We start from the raw sequence: 23,399 nt of genomic DNA, 5'->3' as shown, positions 1-23,399 counted from the left end.
TCCAGCTGCATCACTTATCTAGTATTTAATGCAGAGAAATGCACTGTGCTATGTCTTTTCCCTGGCATTTATTCCAGGCAAAATTTTTTTCGTCATTTTTCAAATCAAGATTAAAAAAAACAAACCAAAAACCTTAAAGTACTACTGGGCCCCTCCCCCCCATTTTTCATATTTCACTTTTGACAGTGAAAGTAATAATGAGAAATGTCATTAAAAGAATCTTCAAGTGGCTCTCAAAATCAGAGTATGTTATACATCAGTCTGTGGAAGACCCCGCAGACTGACGTTAGAAGTACATCTCTGTAACATACCCAAGCTTTTCACTTTTGGGAGATGGCTCCAATACAGACATTTATATCACAGAGTTTCAGAAACTACAGCAGCAGTGGGTTGTCAAGGCAGAACATGAGCAGTCATCACAAGGGGCAGTACCAGGCTGATTAGGAATGGAGAGGAAAGCAGATGCCAGAAACATTCTGTATTGCAGCTAAAGCTGGCAGGAAAAGAAAAAAAAGAAAGAAAAAATCAAACTGTTTTCCTTGATTTTAATAAATAAAATAACGATAGCACTTTGGATTATTTTCTTCTTTCTGGAAGGAAGTAAAAGAGGTGTTTGAAAAAAATAGAGGAAAGGAATAAAATTTGCCCTTTTTGAATTGGGAGATGTGCTTTCTTGGTGGCCCATGGCCTCAAAAAAGGAGAGAAAAAGTAGAATTTCTACCAATAACAAGATTTTTTTCTTCATCAAGCCACACTTTGACAAAACATTTTAAGCAATTTAAAGTCATTACAAACCATAGTCACAGGAAAGAAATGAAGCTGCATTCATGCTTTCCACATCTATATTCCAGCGCACACAAAAATCATATAGCACTCCTCAATATATTTTCTGAATACTTGGCAACAATGCATTAAATCTAACCATGGTTGCATGGCACTTTCTTCCTGTACTCAGAGGTGGAAGACTTATGAAGTGGTGTCTTTCATCTTGTGAAGTTTGTAGGAGACTTTTTTTTCTTTTAAGTACACATATTACAAAGTTTGGAGAGGGTAAAGTCAACAAACTGTGCCCAGCAGCTGGAACACAGAGTAGAGAAACCAGTTCCTGTTGGGGTTGAGTCTACAGCTTCAGATTAGTCACGAGGAAAACTCAGTCCTCAGACAGAGCCACTTTGTTCTCGTCACAGAAAATCCCATCACACCCTGAGAAGCTAACACTCTCAGAGGCCTCATCACAGACATTTTAGTTTTGTTTATGGCTTTTTTTTAAGGCTGGGAAATTCACAATGACCTGAAGCACTATGTGCCAGCATTCTCTCAGTGTTGACCTGTGCTGTCTCTAAACGCTCAGAAATAGTCCAGGCAGCCATTATTTACAGAAGCATGTGACACAATGTTATGTACAATGCACACTAGACAAGAGTTTGTGTTGATTATGATCCCCAGAAAAGCCATTTATATGCATATAAAACAGATTAACTCCCCACACTATGGGTTGACCTGAACATTTACTGATCTATGTCTAAAATAAGTTTCTTCCTGTGATTGCAGAAGTTAACAAGACTTCAAAACTTAGTTGACTCTAGCGAGTAGAAAGAAACAGACAGCAGATTGCTTGCTGCGTCACAAGGCCCTGTTTGCAGATGCTAATCTAAGAAAGAGAACAAGTTTCCACCACACAGGCAACACCATCTCTGGGCTATACAGTCAGGTTTTCACTAGACTGCTGAGAGTTAGTTAACGAAACAAGTGTTGTAGCAGGAAATCAAAACAGCGGCAACGCCTCTAGTGCAGACTGTTACTTCAGGAACTTACCCCAAAACAGAGAGAAATGGCAATCGGGCTTCCACAGCCAAGAGAAATAGCTTTCAGGGCATCACCTCAGTCTTCCAGTGTATCCTCAGGATGTCTTGCTGCTCTTCTGTCTCTTTATCTACATTTCTTTGGCCTGGTGAAGAGCAAATCAGCACAAAATTGCAGTGTCTCCCTTAAGGAAAGGTCTGTCTTTATACCCCACAAAATTCCTACCTTTGAGAGAATGTACACTGGAGTCGAAGTTCACATTTCTACTCAGGCAGATCAGTGTCAGGTAACAATCTGGTATTGTTGCCCCCAGCTCTGCAGTCCGTCTCTCCCCTTTCTGCTTTAAGCTGCTGTATTTTGCATTAACTGATTTTTCATTCGTGTAAGAGCTTATCACATCAGCTTGAGAACAGTACAGTGGGTGAAAAATCATCACTTTCACTGGAAGAAAAATACATTCAAGTTAATTAAGGACACGGAGCAGAAAAATTTTATCAGACTATTTGGAAACAGCCATCATGAGAAACAGTTTAATTTACTGCTGCCCAACGTGAGTAAAATTGGTGGCTCTGACTTGGAAAAAAGTACGCGTATTTTTCATGCCACATAAGCACGGCTGAATTTGCTTTATCCAACACATAAAGAAACACACAGATGACGACACTTTCTTCTCCACACAGAAAGACGTCACCCTCGTACCAATCTGACTCTGTGTTCTCAACTCCGTAGATCTCTAATCCACGACTGGGACTCGGTCCTGATCAAGCAGTTAACTTGAGCAAACTTGCTACCTTGGAAGGTAAGGCCATCAGGACAGTCCAGTCTCTTACACATAAAACAGCTCTTCTTCAGCTTCTTGCCTCATTTGAAGTCCAACCTGAACCCCAGATGAAGGCTGAGCTTTCAGAGCCAGAAAGAAGCAATTCAAGGATCTATCCAGCATGTGAATACTTCCAATGGAAAAAAGGAAGGCTCTGTAGCAATCCCTCACCTCTTTAAGAAAGAGGATGTATGTCTTCCCAACAATAAAAGTTCAACAGCAGTTATCTCATCTGCTGCCAGACTGATTCCCACATTGATCATCTGCTGGACTGAAATTCAAGATGCACAACACCAACCTGCAATGCACAGGCCAAAGTCATACCTGGAAACAACAGCTTACTATTAGGTTTTTACAAGGGTTATCTAGCAGTGCAACATACAACATGCACACTTTTCAGGGAGGCAGAGAAGTTTTGGAAACCAAAAATCCCTTCTGACACTAGATGGGATCAACTTACATCATTACAGACCACACAAGTTGTGCACGTCCTACGAAAGATCTAAAGGCATATTTCAATGGCTGCTACAGACTGTCCTCTCTGTACCAGTAGGTCACAAACACACCAAAACAGAGCTGGGTGTCCCCAGAACAGTATCTCTGCAGGACCAGAGGATGCCAGTGAACATGCTGCTCCTGCAGAATCCAACCAGAATGGCCTGCCAGGGACAGACGGTATGTGGGAAGCAATGCCTGCAGCAAAGGGGCTTCAAACAAGAGCACCTTGGCTGTGCTGCAGCAGGGTAATTTGGTACTTTCCCACATGGTCGGCCAGCTCTCCTGGCCAGCAGGAGAGAGATGTAGCAGAAACATCTTTCTTTTAAAGGATTACTCCTGGCTCTGGAGAGGTCTGTAATTTTTGGCAGGCTTCTGACGAGCTGTGCAAAGGGAAAAGGAACCTCTCTGCTCCCTCTCCCACACTGTAGCCACACAAGGGTCCAGTCATAATGTAGCTCTTAATAAAGCAGCACAGATGTGCCCTGTAGGCACTTAAAGATTAAAAGAAAAAAAAACCCAAACCCCAAAATGTTCCTGTGTGTTTCATAAATCGGTATATAAGCATAATGCAACCTACTATCCTAGATATAAAAAGAAATATCTTAAAAAGTATTGAATCCTCTGTGAATTTTCTCAGTGGATCGGCATGAAGCTATTTAGCCCAGATGTTTCTATAATTCTGATGCATTAGGAGATGCACGGCATCATGGCCAAGTGTTAACATAGTGAACTATAATGTAAAACATGTAAAGATACTGGCTTCCAAAGTTATTAGAAGTTTTCACTCTAACCAATCTGCTTCCTTATACAGCTATATTTTCTTTACAATATGCACTTATATTTTAGCGCACATGGAAGAACAAAAACCCTCCCCTCTCCCCCATCAAAACCTAATTCTGCATGTTCTCTGGAAGAAGACACAGGGGCCAACTTAAAGATTGACACAGAGTCTTTCAGCAATGGAAATCTCATCTCTGAACAGCAATGAACAGCAAATCTCATATACAGGCAAATGTGAGGCCAACAAGGCACAGCTGGGTACCACATGAACAGGTGAAGAAGTGATGGTGAGATTTTTGATGACAATTTGGTGTCCAAAAGACAGAGTATCTCACTGCATGGTTCTTGTTTGCATCTGTAATGGATTTAGGGATTTGTAGAGGTAATTTTAAAGATATCTAAGCAGGTGCAATGTCTATGTTGGAATGGCCTAACCAAGGGAAGAAGTAATAATGGGAATATGAAGTAGCACAAAAAAGGTAACAGCATGTGCTTAGAAGGATGTAAGACAAAGAGTGCAAAGAAAAAAATGGGCACTCTCTGTAGAAGAACAGTGCAATGGAATACCTTGCACTGAGAGTCCATTCGGGAAAATCTCTGTTGCTGTAATTAATTATTCAGAACAGTTGAAAAGATTTCAGAGCTCATTTCTGCATGATCTACCTGCCAGGATGTGAGCTGAGAGTTTTGTGACTCTTCAAGACCTTATTAGCTTAAAAGGACTAAACGCAATCCTAAATTAATGAAAATGAACTCCTACTACAGCTTTGAACTTGCAGTCACAACTCCGTTTTAATGGAGGTAGTTGCTAGAGTACACCTCATGCTTAGACAGAAAACTAGTACTGAGAGGTAGAATAACTTCCATTGTGGTTCAAGGGGGTTTTCATCCAATTTTTTTCTAGAAACAAAAAATGCTGATATTTCAGTTAGGTCTGAACTTTCTCATGCCCTTTTAAGGCAAACAAATGTTACTCGTGTTTAGGCCATACAGAGCATGCTGGTGCAATCTACCATCGAACATCATACCGACTGCTAGTATGCTGATTATCCTCTATAGTAGGGTAGGCCATGGAAGGGTTGTTTTGACAAATGTTTGGTAACCAAATTTCCTGTATGCCACTTGTCAACTATTCTGCCTTTTTTTTTCCCCCTCTACACAACAACTTCTCATTAGACTGTATTTCCCAGCATAACACTTCAATTCACATTTCTGGCTGTTACTTTTATTTTAAAATACTTAATTAGTCAGATGAGAAACCTGTATTTCAAAAAGAGAGTTTTGTAAAGCCATAGCAGGTGGCACAATTTGTCCTCCTATGTTACAGAGCTTAATTCCAAACCTTGCATTATTCACAGATAATTTAAACCACTCTGTTCTTTTCAAGTTGGATACAGTCCTTGATAGCTGTTGGACAAAAGCTGATGACATCTGTAACCACTAGATAGCTCTCTTAATAACCAGAGAATTATAATGCATTTATGGAAAAAGTCAAACATTCAGCACATACTAGATTGTTCTACACTGTTTCTAAATTACTGCTCTACAATTTAGAAGTTAATTCTTGTATCACGCATTTCATCATTATCTATTTGCCAGCTCAAAGGTTAAATGAAGCAACAATCACGTAACGTTCCGTTAAATCATAATAATTTGAAAAAGGAAAACATATGGGGTAGTGAAAAAAAGAGGCGTAGTCTTGAGCTATCTCTTAAACTATGAAAATATTGTCATATAGCCATTACTGTCATGCTTATTTGTGAACCCAAATCTCCCAGAAAATTAATGACCTGGATCTTGTAACAATTATTTCTCTTCTAAAATGGTATTTGAAAGCTGTGACAAAAAATCGAGAATGAGAACGTACTAATAATCAAAATGTGTATTTGCCTTGGGTTTACTCACTTCCTTCTCTATTGCTTCTTCGCCTGTATGAGCTTTAATGGAGAAGTCCCTAAATGACTGCTTTAGAAACAGAAAAGCTCCATAGGAAAAAATGCCAAAAATCATGGCCAGAGGCAGATTTCTGTTAGGATCTCAATATTAATGTGCAAAAAACACAGGACAACTCCACCTGCAAAGGCTACCTACTCTTAGTTCTGAAAATTCTGCCCATGTTACTTCACTGTGAGTAGTTCCTGTTCTTAGAATTTAACTGAAATGTGCTTTGGGTAACGAGATTGACTCAATTCCTGCAATTTAACCACTGATAACAAAGGCCATTATCCAGCAGCACCTGAACGTTTCATGTTGGAATTCAATGCATCTTCATTGGTAAAAAAAGCATTTTCTTTCCATTTCAAGTACAACTCTGAATAGTGAAATAATAGCTTTAAAATTGCAATTATTACTCACTGAGATTCTGCAAATGCTGGCGTCTCAATTCTTTTTCCATGGAACTACTAACTAGACCATTGTTTTTCTCTATCCAAATAATAGACAGTAAGGATCTCATCACAAATGATCGCTTGTATTATCCAGTTTCTACACTTAGTTTTGCAGAATTACTCCTTTCCTGTATAATTTTCACTGATGTTTAGCTAGCTCCCAAATGGGAGTCCACTTTGCTTAACTAGCTTCAGTTTCTTCCAGCATCCAATTGTTCCAGCAAAATCATTTTCCTGACATATAGCCCAAACTTCTCTTTTTGTGTTTGTATGTGAAATATGAGGCCACAAGAAATACTGCATTTGTGAGTACATATAGTGACAGAGACATAGCAAAATGCCTGCAGAGGAGAAACAACAGCTCCAACAGCTGAGCTGAGAGAAGCTAATTCACTAGTATTTCAAGAATGTGTCATCCAAAAGCACTGGAAAAGAAATAAATCATCACAACTAATATACTCTGCTATTGCTCTGTCCATTCTCAAAGACCTTTTTTCTCAAAATTCTCTCGTAAGAAAAGTAACAAAACTTAGTGTGATTCAAACATATTTACATATGAGGCCAACATTATCTGTAGGCTTTAAAGCTCCTGTTTTCTTAATCAGCAAGCCTGCAGATTGGCTAGTCCATAAATTACTATATTTCTTTTCACTATTTAAATATAACATATCTCTGGGTTTGGTGCAGTGTTTCTTGAAATAACATTTATCTTGACTTTACTTGGGTTTAAGAGTAGGAATTTACTGCTGAGCTGCTGTAAAATTTGTTCTATGATACTTCTTGCTTTGTTTACAAAAATCAAAGAAAGAAAGGATAGCAGTGACTTTTATATGGAAAAAAGACTCCCCAACACACATGCATGGGCATGCCATTTATCACTGTAAAAAAAAGTGCTGTGACAGGAACAATTGCAGGCCCTCTGTTTCAGGGTATGTGTAGAGGTTTAGGTATAGTTGGACCTGTCTTGAGTGGGGTTAGCTCTGGTCCTATTTTAATGATTCTGTGGTGGTACTTTAAACAACGTCTACCTTATTTTCAACATGGGGAAACTGCAGCACTGATTATCTAGAGATGAAGATCAGTGCCCACCTTCCCACAAATTATTGATCTATTTTTGTCGCTCTCAAGACTTAGAGAGTACCATTTTCCTATTCAGAAAGGCAACACTAGCATTCATTATAAGCATTTACACCAGCAGCAGCCATTGTTGAGAGACTTCAAGATCAATTTTTGATGGATTAGCTGCAATATTAGATCAGATGCAGAATGTTTAAAGTTTAGAAGTATTATTCCACTGTGGCCTTGCAATACATCGTAACAATACATTGTTGCAATAATTTCTCCCAAATTCTGTTAGAGATGTGGGTTATAAAATATTTCTAATTAGAAATGGGAATATATGTCAGAGCCACTGTATCTAGCCAGCTTACTTTCCCTCAGACATACCAGTAGAGAAGGTTGGTTGATGTGATATAGTACCTTTTTTCATTACAAATCCATGCTTGTCATAGAGGTTTCTTACAGTGACCGACAGACTTGGAAAACAATGCAGCCAAACACTAAGTTTTTCATATTTGACATGTCTTCATTTCCTTCCCCCTTTCCCTCAGGGATTCTGCAGATCCAGTAGGAGATTGCTCACCTGGAATACAAAACCCAGGGCCTCCATCTACGAACTCTATTTATTGATTGCTCTTCCGTGACATCTCTGAGGGTGGTTGTTTACATTCCATCCCCACCACTAATTTCTTTTTCATTTCCTTACTCTGTCCTAGCTACTGTGTCACTCCTTTTTCTGGCTTTCCAAGCTGTGTTTCTTGCCCCTCTCCCAAAGCACGTAAGATGTAGCAAGCACAAGCTTGTCCTCACTCAGTATTTGATCACATCCCTTCTCCATTCAAATCCACCTGCCATATGCTCATCTGCTACCATGTAAAATTTGTCCCACTTCAAAACCTGACACAGCTCTTTCCCCCACTCTTTATCCCTGTCGTTAAGCTTTGCACTGGCCTGTCCCTCCCAATCCATCCCCCTGTCCATCTGTCTGTCACACTGTTGTACAACCACTCCTGTGTGTCTTTCCTCACACAGAACTCACACAAGACACACAAGTGTCTTTTAAAGACTCATCCCTGCTCTATGCTGAGCAATGACTAATATGAACTTGTAAAGAGAACCTCATTTTCCTTCTCCCAAGATAACCCCTCTTCCCCTCTCTCTGCCCTCAGACTGAAAACACCTCAGAGCCAGCATCAGAATAAGGATGATCACACAGACCCTCACTGAGGGCAAGCATGCTGCTGCACCGGTCAGAATCAGTTATCTACACAAATTTATTTCCCCTTCACAGGCAAAATAACGTTTGCAAGATCAAAACATACACTTCAGAATTTGGCCCAGCAAAATATTGATTTTTTGCAGCATTCCTTCCATTTTTATGGGTTTTCCAAGGGTACCACCATCTTGCACTCATGAGCTCTACAGAAAAATGGTATGGTGAATGTGACCACGTCACATCTGCTGAGACCTGCCAGTACCTTTATGAAAGCACTGTGTCAAACATAAGAAATTAAATTTGAGACTCATTCTATTTTTTTTTTTTTAAAGTACAGTGCAAACCATGAATTAGAATGGCACATAAGCTACAACTTGGTTTGATTCCCTGGTTTATTCTCCCTGAAGAGGGAAGATGAGCACAAAGATTTTATTAACTTCAATTGATTGTGGCCTTCAGTGAAAAATGGATACATCAAACAAAATGAAAATAAAACCGACAAAACCCAAACACGAAAAAAGGCAGCAATCTGAATATAGTAAAATTCTGGTTCCACAGTAAATTAAGGGACAGAAGTCTAGTACACTTCAAGATGTATAACTGCTGTCCATGTGGAAGCCATTCAATTAGATACCAACCTCCTGGTAGGGAAAAATACTGTACTCCTTAGATAAGGGTAGTCTCTGTGATACCTTCTAAAGAAAAAAACAAAACAAACAAAAAAAAACCACAAAAAAAAACCCCAGCACCAAACAAAACCCAAAATGCAGCATCTAATGATGTGAAAACGTCTACTATAATGCATTCCTATGTTCCTGAACTTGAAACTGTGTTTCCCCCCAAAGCCCATCTTTATGTTGTTCATGGTGCTGTCTGCTGCAGCATATTATCATCCAAACTGAAGGAAAGTCATGCACACAATCACCATTCTAAAAGGTGATCGTAGTTACTCATGCAAAATAAACAAGATAATTACAACTTTACTTATTTCAGGATATAAAATGACCACGTATGGACCGGAGAATGGGTTTTCTAGCTCTCCAGACTCCAAGACTGTAGCAAAATCATGCTCTGGGATCTCCAGGTTTTCAGCCTTATGAAGCATGTGCTCAGATTTGCTAGCAGAAGACAGCAGATCTAAACCAACAACATACTAAACCAAGTTGTTTTGTTTCTCCTCTTTGTAAACATGCCTGAAATGTTTACATGAAAGTAGACTATTCATATTGGACAATTTTTGAATGCATATACCTAGGTTATTGTTAATTCAGTAGCCTGTAGCATACTGGAAATTACACAATTGAAAACTGTAAGTTAGCTTTTAATAGAATAAATGATCTGGAGTTAATAATTGTAAGTAAACAAAAGAAAAAAAGTCAGAACAAGCTACTGTACTGAATATACTGCTTCCATAATGCATAAAGGAACTTTTTTTTTTTTAATTTAAACTACACTGGCACAAAACATTTATGTTGTAGTACCAGAGGTATACAGAATTCAGTGGCCTGTCTGTGATACTGGGCCTTACCTTGTTGTGAAATAAAGCCATCCTTAACTGTGGGGTCAAACAAGAATTTAGTACTTTAGTCCATTACACGGACTGAGAAAGCAAAGATTTAAAAAGAGACAAAGTTCCTTTCTATTAGGCCACAAGTGCTGTCTGTAGTTAAGAAGATGACACTGAGCTGAACAGCTGGTACAGGATGAGACGGAGACTGCAAACTACTGAAATCAATGAAGGCTACAGGTGTGCAGCATCCTGACAAAACCAGCATTTTTCAAGCTTTCAAGCACAAGATTGTTTCAAAAGCATCCAAATAGTTCCAAGCACATGAAAGCAAACTTTGTCATACATGTTTTAGTCTTCAGGAAAACAAAACACCTCGTTTAAAACAACAGGCTCTCATGGATTTGTTGCAAGAGCTCCATACGAGGAGGTCCAAAGCATGCTACACAACTAACAGAATCAGCTATTCCCAAGGCTGATATAACATTCGTCCTCTCCTCTGACTTAAGCACTTGTATCTTTCAAATATATGCAGACTACTCTCACATTCCACTGTCTGGGAAATACTTACTCTTTACAAATTGTTTTCACGTATCAGTTCCCTCAGTCTCTAAATAATTTTTGGTTTTGCTCTCAAAATTTCAGAGCTGCAGCAGGGAATTTCCAAAGCAATTGTGAAAATTGTAAATACCAATGAAATTAGCAAAATGTTTGAGAGAGAGAAATTACCTTTTTTCTAGAGGGAGTAGCCATTCTTTTGTTACATAAAACATCACTTGTAGTTCCTCTGGTGCAATTGCAACTGAAAAGCACAATGCAGTGCTGCTATAATAAAAATAGTTAATTCCATTTGCAAGTCATGAAACAGTTTGGTTTTCAAACAAACTTTATCAAGAAACCAGTCATTACATTGCAAGAGCCACCAAATATCCATTATTAATTATATAGAATTACATCATCGAGGCCTTATTTAAAGTTGACTTTGGCCTAGCCAGTGCAATGTTTTGCTTTGTTTGCACATACCATGTCTGCAAATCTACTAAGTCTGGTCTCACACACTACATGAGTCTGTGCCCACAGCAAATTTCGTATCTGTTTATAAAGGATAAAAAGGAGGACCTAGGGAACAAATTCATAGTCATTGCATAACAAACAATAACGCTTTTTGTCCTCAGCATACTGACACATCTTTATAAACACCCCCTTCTTTTTGAGGAAGGCCAAAACCAAGGCCCTGAGGACCCAGAGGGAGGGTGGATATAGCACCATAGAAAAGGGTAATAGGTAATGGGAAGACTTTCTTCTGTAACATTTTTACCATATCATTTATGAGGCTTTTTTCAATTAATTAGGTAGGTTTGACTGGAATAACAAAATATTAACTAGATTAACGGTAAGTTCTTGGTTCAACTCGTGCTATGTTGCCTTTTGCCTGTAACAAGATGTTGAGTGTAACAACACATAGGAGCACTATAGCTATCTCTTAAGAAAACAGGTAAGTCAAACTGCAAGACATTTCTTCACAGTTAAATATTTGAAAGGTGTCTCCTTTTTTCATTCAACATCTTCCGGCAATCAAATCCCAGTGTCTCACACCACTAAAAGTTTTGCAAGACTTTCAGAACAGCTGTGGTTGACATACAAATTTCTCATATCATAATAGGTGTAAGAAAGCTCATTTGGCATAATTTGTCACCTGAGAACGTGAAAATAGGTCACATTAATAAAAGAAAGTGAGAGATCCTTACCACGCATTCTGTCAGCCAGCGGCTCGTACAAAAGCCCTATAAAGGCAATGTGAGTACATCCAGACAGAGAACCATGGGCAGCGGGACTGCAGCTATCAATTATTTAAGGAAAGTCTGCCTGGAGACAGCCATGCCAAGCACCTGAATCCACTTTAATGGTGGAAGTGGACACATATGCTTGGGGACTTCAAATCCTTTATGAGTAACACTCACTTATGATATATGAACAGAGAGCAAACTTTAAGGAAGATTGTAGTAAGTGCGTGGTGTTTGGGGGAGCGCGCAGCCTGGCTGCATTGTGGCTGCTATCATTTAGCAATATGCAGGACCTATAGTTCAGCTTGTTGCTGCGCAGATGAAAAGTCAGTACTTCAAGTGATCTGGCATAAATTAACATTTCCATATCACAGCTGCTTGCTTTAATAGTACTTACATTAAAAGGTCTAATGAAAAATTAAGTGAATAATGTTGCATGCTGGAAAAAGTACTCCTTTTGACAAACTGATCAACTATAAAGCCTCCACTAGCACTTCTTGGATGCATTCCCAGGAAAATCTCTTGTGTTCCTGCTATTCGTCATCCTAGATAAATAAATTAATACAAAACATTACTCAAATACGGAGAAAGTTGTTTTCAACAACTGATAGGAAAGCGTTTTGATAGTAGTGGACTTGGTGTTAAAAATACACATATCAGCATTTACAGAGAAGACACCATTTCTCATGCTATATTTCCCTCTCAGCTTAACAGAACACTTCAAAGTCCCCTATTCATTTGTAAAAGCAGCAGAATATATAATACTGCAGAAAACTACTCCTAAAATTTTTTTTTCCTCTAACAATATTCCTTCACAATAACTTGTGAAGTTTATGGAAAAGAAGAATTTATTTTCAAGCAAACGTAGTTTGAAAATATTCATATCAATTCACACGTCTGTGCTTTTATAGGAGGGGGTTTTTTGAGGTTTTTTTTTTTTTCTTTTCTGTGAGGTATTGTACTTGTTACCTGGAAGCACAAACTGCATCGGTACTTGCTCTGAAAGGCAATCTACACCAGTCAAAGCAAAAGGAAACATCACACATACACTAAAAAATTGTAATTACAGAAACTTGTAGGCAAAAGCTGCACGAGATGGCAATAGGGAAAATAGGTTTTAATGTGAAATGAAAGAGGAAAGACTACAGAAAAGGGAGAAGAAAGAAAAGATAGAAGAAAAGAGCGTTCTGGCAGTTTACAAGCAGAATGCCTGACAGGAGAGAAGCAGAAAATTTGGCAACAGAACTTGAAAGAAAAGCCTAGTGGGACTGAGACTGGGAGGAGGGAAGACAGGCAGAGAGAGAAGGGGAGGGAGAGATGAGTTGTAGCATTGTCTGGCCACAACACAAAAACCTTTCCAACCACATGTGTTGTCATGGCTGGCAGGCAATGCAGATGAATACAACTCGTGAAGATTTGTCCAGACAACATAGCTTGTGGGGTGAAAGCATCTGCAGCTCTTCTAGGAGAACCTAAATTAAGTTAGAATATGAGGTTTTTATTATGATTATGTCCCTAATTTTAGAGCTGTAACAATGGTCTAGGTCTGTATGATGATCCTGCTCTTTTTCTGGTACAATTATTGTCATGCTCTTTCACCAGTTCCTGCTCCTCTGTTCATCACTCGCACAGCCAGAGTAGCCAGATGCAGACTCTCCACTGTGCCATTAACTCATTCAGCATATCGGAATCTAAGATGCCTGCTTAACCTAAAATGGGTACCCTAGCGGGTACTTCGCCGTGCTAAAATGCACAACAGCAAAAGTGGCATGCAGTGGGTTCTCAGAAGCGGAAACTGCAAAAGGTGGAGCGCACCATGATTTGGGTGCCTTTATTAGAGAATTTAAAACATTCCAACCCCAAAGAGTGTACAATGTACGTAAGAGTGAGCAAGCTACATTGCCAGGGATTAATCTGTGGGTTTCTGGTACTAGCTACCTTCACGTGATCCTCCATAGGTATGCTGAAATATCCAAGGTGTGAAGAGCTACAGGTAGTCAGTCTTTCCCTAAACACAGATGCCAGGTTTGCTTCTACTGTTATTCCTCGTTCCTCTTGCTGGTGTATCTGTTCTGTTGCCGGCAGTGTGCTCAGAGCAACTTCATCTTGAAATGCACTTTTCCTGCAAAGTTTTATGGGCTAGTCTGAGAGTGCTTCTGATGAGCATTCTTCTCAGCTTGTATCAGACAACAATGACGTGTTGCATGGATGCCTTTGGATGATTTTATTCCTAACAGCATTTTTTCCTCCTGTGTAGTTTTGTAGCCCTTCACTCTGATCTTAGGACATGCTGCTTCTCTTCGCCACAGTATAATGGTGGAAATTACATCTCCCTCTGTGTTTAGCTTGCTAAAGCTCATAAAAACATAGATGTGCTATGGACAGAACAATCCTGTAACTCCACGAGAAAGAATTATTTTCTTCCTGGCTCGTCATCAGCACTCAACAGTTAACAGGACCAGGCTGCCTCTTCTGAACACAAGAGATCTTAACTGAGCTCTTGGCCACATACCACAAGAACTTCTGCCCAATCTGATTCAAGAAACATACTGTCTTTTGCAAGGGAGAGGGGAAGAAACACGGTAAAGTCTTATTTGGCTCTTTTAAGTACAGCTGACAAGCTGTTGTAGGCTGAGTGACTGTAGGCTGAATAAGTTGGCAAGAAAAGAACACTGTTCTTCAAGCCTGACGCTGTAGCCAAGTCTGATGGGTAGCATAACATACTGTGTAGCCTCTAGTCAGAATAAAATCCATAAAATGAAAAAGAAAACCCCAAACCCACAGCATGCAGTCATCAAATCTAGTCATACATTCAGGACTGGCTGCATAATCAAAGGAAAATTACTTCATTGGGCTCACTGCCCAATAACAAGCTAGAAAGGGTGAGACTTCTATTTCTTGGATTTAATTGTAGGCAATCAGGATGACGTCTCTAACCTCACAAAGCTCATGTTCCTTCAACAGTTTTTGATGACTTTTTGTTTACCACAATCCTGGAAACGTAACAACACAAAGGAAATTCAAAAAAAAAAAAACCGATGCAGCCATAGATGTAGAAACTGCATACAGAAGGAAGATTTTCCCTGATTTGAAACATATCCAACATTTTGTATTTGCAAAATTATTTTCCAGTCCACAGTGTCTCTACTAGGTCAACATGCATCTGTGTTTTAACCTACATATCCTTTCATGTTATGAGTATTATTTAGCTTTCATTTAATTAAGAGTGTTTTAGGCCAAACTTTGACTCCTTGGCTGAGGCAGTACCATGAAGCAAGTGCACTCCTTATGAATGCCTACTGCCTTCCTCCATACTCTGCTCACCTTTGGAAGAAAACAGGCACACTGGCAGAGAGAAGGTGCCAAGTAGTTTCCCCAGTCAGGGAAAGTATATCCCAGCACTCCTGGGAGATACCTGTCTGTCTTGTTCTTATCTCCAAAGGAAGAGACTCCACAGACACTTTGAACAGCTGTCTGTTTCCAGAGATCAGCTCTCTCTGACATCAAAACGTCTTTTTCCTGCAAACTCCTTCTTGTCCTATCCCTAGGGGACACGCCAAATCAGTCAGCACCATACTTCTTACATCTAAGCTTTATCAAAAGAGAAAAGTTGGACCAAGTCTTCTATCCTCTATAAAACAAAGCGAAATTCTCCAGTTTTTCTAAACCTCTTATTGCCCTGACACACTCTTCTGAACTCTAACTTCTCTACCTTAAACGTGCTTATACACAATATTCCCAATAAGCTTCTAGCACTAGTGAGCACAGTTACACACGCATTCTGACAAATCACCTATCTACTAACATACTCCAGAATGAAGTACTTTTTTTTTTTTTTTTTGCAACAGCATCACTTGGTTGACTCATGTTTCGACCCATTAAAAACTCCTTTCCACCCTTCTCCACGGCATTATTGCCTGCTTACACAGTCCATTTTACACTTGTATGTTACATTTCGCCTTCCCCACTGTCAATTTTGCACTGAATTTCATGCATTGACTTAAGGCCATTTCACCAATTTATCCACCATCCTCACTTTCATAGTCTGAGTCATTTCAAACCCCTCCCCATCCAGACTTGCTCCACTGATTGCACTCCAAGTCATTAATGAACTAGATTTTAAAAACATCCTTAGTTCCCCACCTGAAACACCCTTTCAGTTGACATCTACATTATAGTTACAGTCTTGTTGCCTATGCATGTTCCACTAGACCTTAGTAAAAAGTTTTGGATACCAAAGTAGGTACATCTAGTACAGGCACACAGGCGATGTGCTGAGCAACACCAGGTGTAGTACTTTGATGTGCAGAGAACAAGCCAAGACCTAAACACAACAAGGGTGACAGTTAGATTCCCAAAGTAGGACATTCTGAAAAGGAACTGAAAGTAATCAATTCTTTGATGACTACAGTTCCCCACGTCCTCCTTTTTCTTTCCTCTTAACAGCACTTCCTTTATTGCCTTGTCTCAAATCTCCCAAAACTGTATCAGGACTCAGTTCTTGGAGACAGTCATTAAGTTCTGACAGAGACTGCTTCAGCTAATCTTTCAAATGTTACATATTTCATCAAACTCCTGATGTATGCCTAAATTAGCTACCTATTCTTAACGCTCCTTTTCAGTACTTAGTTTGCACTCTTAATTATTGGTTGTCAAAAGACGGTTAAGGATTTTATTTATTTGCATGGTGCCAGATGAGATCAAATGTATTAAAATGAATGTTCACAACATGTAGTAGTTCTTAAAATTTGATGCTGGGACCAAAACAAAACTGATAAACAAAAAAAATATCATTATTATCTCTTAATGAGAACCACTGATTATTTTTTACATTTCATTTGACAGTCTTCATCTTAATTAATTCTACACGGCAAAGTTAAATTATTCTGGTTGATGAAGATCATTCTGACTCCAAAATATACTTATTAAATGAAATTAAAGCATGGTGCTAATCAGGCGAATGAGCATGTGTTACTAACCAAACATACAAACCCTAACAATGAGATAATGACAGGTACGGTGACAGATACAAAGCACTGCTATTTAAAGCTAGTAAAATGCTTTGAGCTTCCTAAAGGGAAAGAGCAATGTAGATGTAAATCTCTACCATCTTCAGAAAGAACAGCCTTTTAAATTGGGTTTGTTTTGTGTCTCAGAAATAAGGCAACATCTGTATTGAAACCTCACTGAAGATGATGAAAGTAGTAGATTGGGAGGTTGTACCAGAGCCAGGCAAGACTCATGGCATGGTTTGCTGTTACATACTGCAAGGGCAGTTTTCCATTAATGACCACTAATGTTTCTGAAGTTTTGGTACATTCATCCAGCAAGCTATTTTCAAAACAAATAAAGAAGTCTGGATTCAATACGGCTTTCCAACTGATGTTCACTAAATCAGGATATATTTGTTAGATCTTGAGTCAAGGCAATCCTATTTATGTGTATATATGAGAATAACACTGCACAGGTAAGCAGAGCCAGCAAAGCTTGCATTTTGATGTGATGGAAATTTCTGAATTAGCTTCAAAAGCTTTGTTTTGCTCACTGACAAGTGAGATGATTAACACCAGAACTATTTGCTTTCATTTGCATAGAACACATGGTTCTCTGGCTGAAACTATTTATAATTTTTCCTGGCAAACCTCTGACACAAGAAAGGGCTGAAGACCTGGCAGTCCAAATCTGTATCATTTCAGGATGCAGGCTGACATAGTAACTTTGCTCTTGCTGAGCAAAGGAGATTTCTGAGCATAGTACATAACGTGAAAGGATACATTCCAACAAGGGTATAACTTTCAATGAATTGTTCCAGCTTACCTTATCCGTTTACAATTAACATTGAATTGCATTTGCCATTTTTCAGTCTAGAATTACTTTATACAGATAAGGGCTGAAAACCTGAGAGTTTAAATATATCACTTCTGGTGTAGGACCCTGATTTGATTCAAATTATAACGGCATTTTTATTACTATTGTCTCAATGATTTACAAAAAAATGCATAAAAAATTTTCACATCCAGCTCTTTGAAAGCTTATCTGTTTTCACCTAACAGTGGTGCAGGTGCATTTTGTCACACTGTGGTGTACATTTCAGTTCACATCCATCCCAATTATCATTCAATGATAAGCATGGGTCACTCTGCTGTTCTTGAATATAATTAAGTGCATTTTGAACCTAGGGAGTGGAATTTATTGTGGCCGACATATTTTAAGAGCTATTTTTCCCTGATTTTTAATCTGTGAATACATCTGATTTTTGTGGCTGGCTTAACACAATCATGAGACCCAGTGTTATACGTGACCTTCTCCCCGCCCCCAGTTTCTAAATGCAACAACAGATATGATTGTAACATTCAAGATAAAAAGAGGGCATAGAGATGCAACATATCATCTTGGTAATTAGCATAACATATACTTTAAAAGAACTGCATGTTTTTATACCAAGCATTGATTTACTCTGCCACTGTGCTAAGTTGTTCGATAAATACAGTGTTCTACACTACAAGCATTCTTTGGAGATGTATTATTGGGGCAGATTCTTTTCCCTCAACAGTGCCTTGGAACAACTAAATATAGATGGCTAAAATGAAACCTAGTCATGAACTGCAAGTGTAACACAAACCTGCATTAAAGCCAGTGAGAGTTTTGGGCACTCAAGAATGCAGGATACCTTATATAAGCCATCACAGACAAGAATCATATTACTAATTAGCAACTTGCCAAAATAAACAGGGAACAAGAACATTGTGGAGTTAAAATAAGAAGAAACCTTACTCAAAATGCAAAGCCAAACTTTTTCTTGAGTTTTGAAAGTCCAGCTGACCAATAATACCCCTACACCCATTCTGATCTCCCTTCTTTCTTGCATGACTAGTAATTATGAGCTATTTTCCAAGCTTCCCGGTAAATGAGTCTTTTTTCCTTTTTTTCACAGAGCGAGAACAGCTGTAGATCAGCTGGATGAAGCTCTACACAGTCTTGGCATGATGGAGTATCCCAAAACTCTCGTTCTCCCCTAAGCTGTGCTCTTCTGCCAGCTGTACTGTCAGATAAAAGAGTACAGTTTAAGCAACCTGCCAGAAGGACTTCAGTTCAACAGCAGGATTAACCTTCATTTTACAACGTCCCCAGAAACAATCTTTTAGATTGTTTTTTTCAATGCCACCTCTTCAGTATTTACCTCCACTTTGTATTCTGAGGAGCAGATGACCCCTGCTGATCAATAAGGCATGTGGTCATGCATCCTTCACTACCTTTGTGGGCAGCAGGCTCTTACTGGCCTGAAAGGCTGACAGTCCTGTTCTCCAACCCAATGCCTGCTCTCGATGTAGATCATTATGCTTAAAGCTTTTGTTTTAATGGAAAGTTAAATCTCTCCTTTTCAATCTTTCACTATGGGGAATAAAAAGAGGTTGAAATTGCAAATTCTTAACTCACTGGCATGTTAAACCAAAGCCTTCTCCAACACTCTGCTTCCATCCTTTCTCAACGCTTTTCACACCATTCCTCCTCACAAAAGCCCATCCTTCACTTACTCCTTGAAATCTTTCAGAAGAGGGAATCAGTGACAAGACATTGTAACCCACAACCCTGTCTCTTATGAGCAGAGAAACAAAGATGCTCTGAAGTTATGGCTAAACGTGCAAAGACACAAAGACCTCCTGCGTAGCTGTCACTGGTGGGTCAGCTCTGGCAGCATAGTTTGGATGATCTCTTATGCCAAGAGGCCTCTTTTATACCTTTTTAGGCCATTATAAAACTGCCTAAGGTGCAGGACACCGGCAAAAGACCCAGAGTACCTTTCACATGCAAATGTAAGAATAGGAAAAGCTACAACTGGAGGCAAAGAGTCAGACAGAAATATAAATGCCAAATCCTGGCAAATGCAGCCAAAAGCAGTGTGCGTCTGGCTCCATGCACCCGAACTGAAGCTTTCTTGGCTGAAGAGGTAGCTTATCCTGGGGAGAGAATGCGGAACCATTTTAATGTCAGAAAAAAAACCCTATCTGTAACCCTGCTATCTTGTGAAGAAAAAATGTTGTGGTGTTGAAGATGGATCATATGAAAGATGGGCAACAGCCCACAGCCAGCCTATGGTCTATAGTCTTCCAAATTTTTACCATAACATACTGCTCTTTGCCAAGCTGAAGAGGAAACATGCCAGCAAAAACAGTTCTTCCTCCCAAGACAAGACCAATTACATTCATTTTGTTCAAGGCCAACAGCTTCTGGTCTCCCCCAAGTTCTGATCCAGGGGTATGGGGTCACTGACTGTTACAGATGCTTTCCTCACAGTCTGCTCCTCCAGGCTTCTGGCCAAAACAGTGCTGTGGCAGGTTATTCAACTCTGTCCCTGTGTGAGCTTTGGCAGGCATCAATCAATCAATTTGGTGTGATGCTTTTGTCCTGTTGAGTAAACCCTATAAAGCTGTGAACCTCATTTCTAGCTGTTTGCAACTCCTTGTATCATTAGTACCATTGTTAGATTCAGTATATATCCTCAGTTTAAACACCACTTATTGATGCATATCCTACAGATTCTCAACTCCACACATGATTAGGCATAAATAATCCTTCCTCAAAACAGGAGCTATACTAAATATTAAAATGTTTATAACACATATATGAAGCAAGCATTCCTTAGGATTACTGTGGTACAGCACATAGCCCAGTTAGAAACTCCTGAAGTGCTATATTCATTTAATTTATGAGATTTTTTTTTTTCTAATATACTTTTCAGGATATTTCAGTCACCCAAACAAGCTAGCTGGAGAACTACTCTTGAAAAATTTTGTTTCTGGACATCTACATTATGCATTACATTATACTCTTCTTCTAGTTCTGATTTGCATCAGTTGTTGCATATTCTATGAAGCTTTCTTTATTTCAGGGCAGTGGTGCCAATTTATAGTACACAAGGATTTAGCTGTACTGTTCAGGTAAAAACCAGAATTTAACTCAAGCTGTCCAAATATACTTTCGACTCATACATAAAATGAAGAAAAAGAAATGAGACAGACATGTTTCGATGAGAGTATTCAATGAGAAATGCCCTTTCCTTCTTTCCCACAAGTGCGCATTTGTACAGCACTGACAACCCCTTCGAGTACCCCCCTTCTTAGTATTTTCTCTCAAAGAAGTCACACAGAATAGTCTCATCCTACTTGCACAGCATTCCTGTTTCTCTTCAGTTCACTCCCCTGCCTCAGATATTTCCTTTTGACACACAAGAAAACGAGCTTAGACAAGGGGTCTGCCACCTATGACCATTAAAAGAAACTTACTCAGAAAGAGGAAAAGAATACTGCCAGGCAGCAAAAAGCTTGTACGTAATTTGGTACAAGCAGCAAAATGGTACTTACCAGTTCTTGATGTCCTTGTTTCACACCCAGAGCTGCGTGCAGGCGTGCACAAATCCCAGTTCCACGTTGTATGGAAGTCCTCATTCCTATGTGCATGGCTGTCCGGGGATCCTGTAACAAAAAGCTCTTACTGATAACTACTTGTTTCCTTTCTGTGAAACATTTCTAACTGCTGGCTTTCCTTATTCACATGATTGTGAGAAAAGCTGGACTGCTGAGACTTGGAGAAGATAAGTTCCCTCTCTGCCATACTGAAATACAGAGTATACATGCATTTGACTTGGCTATATACAAACTTTACTTCAAAATAATGTGCTGCTGCTGTCATTTTGTAAACACATACATTAATCCTGGAAATAGAAAGGTGATTAAAAAAAAGCCTGTCTTCAGTTGCAATCTTGAAATAAGAGTTTGAGAGTCCCAAGTCTGTCCTGAATACTCAGTAATATTATCTGTGCGCTACAGGAAAGATGACTAGATGCACGAATCTGTTTCTTTTTCCAGCAATATCTTTATGAGAGCACAAATTTCAAGTAAAACATTGAGATTAGGGGAAGAGAAGAAAAGTCTCAAGAAACAGCACACAACTACACTTACACAAGTACATCATCAAAGGTATTATCTGCAAAGTCCTCTTAGTTTAAGTTTTTCACTCCCCAGTGGATGACCGCATCTGGTGAGAGAGATAAGCTCAGACCTACATCACAGTAAAGAAGGAAATTTGCTATAGTCATCAAATAAATACATTATATACATGAGGTAACTTATGCCAAACTGGATAAAACAGTATGGATAAAACAGTATGTCTGTATGATTTAAATGCATTTCAAGGGAGTTAATTTTTCACATAGTGTATCTCCTCCTCTGTTAAAAACAATAGAACACTTAATTGGAAATAAATATTATAGATGGAGGTAACAGCAGACATAATATTTTATCCAGTTTGTATGAACAAAAAGTAACACCACTGGAGAACCATAAAACAAAAATCCTTTAAAACTTGACAGTGTCACATCACATATGCAAGAGATATTTACTGATGCTTGCTTTCTTTCTTTCGAGAAGCATGTAAGAAAACAAACTTGCAAAGCCACATTCACTTTTTCTTGTTTAACTGTAATTAGATTACCCTACTTGAGTTTAAAAGACTTAGCTACACTACTATAATCTGTACCTGCCAGCTACAGATTTTTGCTTTAGAAAACAGACAGTACATTGAAAAATTATTAGCATACAAACTAGATTACTTTTGGAAAGAACTGACACTTCAGGTGCTGTGTTTTCATATGTATATATTGATACTCGTACACATAGTTTTAATTCCTCTGCTCTTTTGTTGCTAGCTGTCTCGGCCCGTTTGGGGCGAGGTAAGTTGCACTAGTCTGAGGTGCTATCTTAGGCAGGCTGCAAAATGACTTTTCTTTGTGGCTGATATCGGTTTCTACTCAAGATTTGAAACCAGTAAGTCAAGCAGACAAACGGGGGCTGCTCTACTCAGATTCGTGTCAGCCTCCGTTGCGTCTACCCCAGGCCCTGGGGAGAATCACAAGCTTACCTCCTAAATCGGGGTCTAGCATCGGCCAAGATTAAAGGTTGCAACACTATACAGTTCAGCCAGGAGTTCCAACTAAGATACCCTTTATTGTGCTTGAAATACAACTCGCGTTCAGAGAACAGTTAGGAGAGAGAACAAGGAAAGGGGGGGAGGGGGAGACTGAGGGAGAGAGAATAGCAAGCGTGATAGCCACCACCGTGGATCCAGCGACGTCTCGCAGGATCGATCGTTACCTTCTTTAAGTTCAGTGGAGAAGTCCGTTCCGTCTCCACAGGTCCTTCCTTTTAGAGTCTGCAGCTGCCGCCCCGAACCAATCCGCTGTCCCGCCCGATCAGGAGTTGTCGTGGTTACGGCACGTCGGCCTGTTCACGTGCAGTTCGCGTGGAGTCAACGGTTGCAGGTGCGCGAGCAGCACATGCGCAGTGCCGACTTGCTTATTCAAATGTCCCAGGTTCGCCGGAACACCGGCCGCTCGCACCTTAAAGGGGCCGCCGGAGCGCGGCGGGACGGGGCGGGGGGCAGTAGTGGTTAGCTGAATTGCCTGCTGCTCGGCCCGTTCATGCTTGAGGCAGTGTTGCCGCTTCGGTCTTCTACACTACCAAACAAAACCTTTTTGATGTTTGTCTTC

The 23,399-nt window shown here is 39.5% G+C and overlaps 2 long non-coding RNA genes across 2 annotated transcripts; both read right to left on the bottom strand.

Annotated features, from left to right (window-relative positions):
* Positions 1-317: 317 nt before the first annotated feature.
* LOC129206225 (uncharacterized) lies at positions 318-2,206 on the bottom strand. The gene is made up of 3 exons (XR_008577061.1): positions 2,029-2,206; positions 1,816-1,948; positions 318-493 (listed from the first exon to the last, which is right to left on the bottom strand). It is a non-coding gene; the product is annotated as an uncharacterized LOC129206225 (long non-coding RNA).
* Positions 2,207-12,261: 10,055 nt separating this feature from the next.
* Positions 12,262-23,121, bottom strand: LOC129206224 (uncharacterized). The gene is made up of 4 exons (XR_008577060.1): positions 23,005-23,121; positions 21,814-21,889; positions 21,217-21,327; positions 12,262-12,399 (listed from the first exon to the last, which is right to left on the bottom strand). It is a non-coding gene; the product is annotated as an uncharacterized LOC129206224 (long non-coding RNA).
* Between the last annotated feature and the right edge of the window lie 278 nt (positions 23,122-23,399).

The sequence above is a fragment of the Grus americana genome, chromosome 4 (assembly GCF_028858705.1).
Source record: "Grus americana isolate bGruAme1 chromosome 4, bGruAme1.mat, whole genome shotgun sequence".
NCBI classification, from domain to species: Eukaryota; Metazoa; Chordata; class Aves; order Gruiformes; family Gruidae; genus Grus; species Grus americana.
Note: the sequence above shows the minus strand (reverse complement) of the source record. Positions and strands in the feature narration are given on the sequence as shown.